Genomic DNA, 915 nt, shown 5'->3' with positions numbered 1-915 from the left:
AAGGAAAAACGGAGATAGTTTGAATTTTAAATCCGTACTTAGTAAATAAACCCCTTTGGGCTGATAATGTCCGCGGCTGAGAGATTGTCCGAGAAATGAATGTTTGGTCGAGAAGCGAAGCTTCGAGGGCAAATATGAAATTTTGAGGACAATCTCTCAGCCAAGGACATTATCAGCCGACATACCAGCAAGCCAGAACGGGGTTTATTTATTTTATAACCCTTCAATTAATTTTCACATCGCAATTAAACTGCGCGTAAACACTGTAAAAAAGCCAGTGGTGATCTGATGGCGAATGCGCGTGATTGACGCAAGCAAGCAAAAAAACCGACTTTGGTTTCTTTCCATGTAAATAGGAGAACGGAAAAGTTGAAACTCTTGTGTTGAATATGTTTCTTTTTCACGGAAAAAATCGGAGGACAAATATCGATGCGGACGGGGTTATTGCGTGATAACTGTCCTGTGATTTTGCACCATGTGACATAAAGTAACCAATAAATCGCGCCAAAATTAATGGGTGGGTTATAAAAACTCTAAAAGTACGCTTTGGTCACCTATACGGCTAAATTAATGCGAAATGTTTAGTTGATGATTGCTATCATCAAGGAGCTTCTTTAGCAATTCGCTGCAATTAAACTGTAATTCTGCTATTGAAGCGAACAGTTCTTCCGAAACGTGAAACTGTTCCAAGCAAAAAAGTTGCCTCGCGATCCAACGACGGAATTCCGCCAACATCATCATCGTTGGCCTCGTCGTTATTACTAGACTTGCCATCCAAATCTTCGCTACTGCTTGAATCGTACTCCAGTATGCCGTCTTCCTCGTCTGCTTCTTCGGCTTCGTTTCTCCGTTGTTCCCCGAAGCGTTCAAGGGAGACTGACTCACCCGGTCGCACCTCTCTCTGGTAGAGGTAGG

Source organism: Stylophora pistillata, chromosome 10, assembly GCF_964205215.1.
Source record: "Stylophora pistillata chromosome 10, jaStyPist1.2, whole genome shotgun sequence".
Lineage (NCBI taxonomy): Eukaryota > Metazoa > Cnidaria > Anthozoa > Scleractinia > Pocilloporidae > Stylophora > Stylophora pistillata.
The sequence above is the reverse complement of the archived record's forward strand: the minus strand, read 5'-3'. Positions refer to the sequence as shown.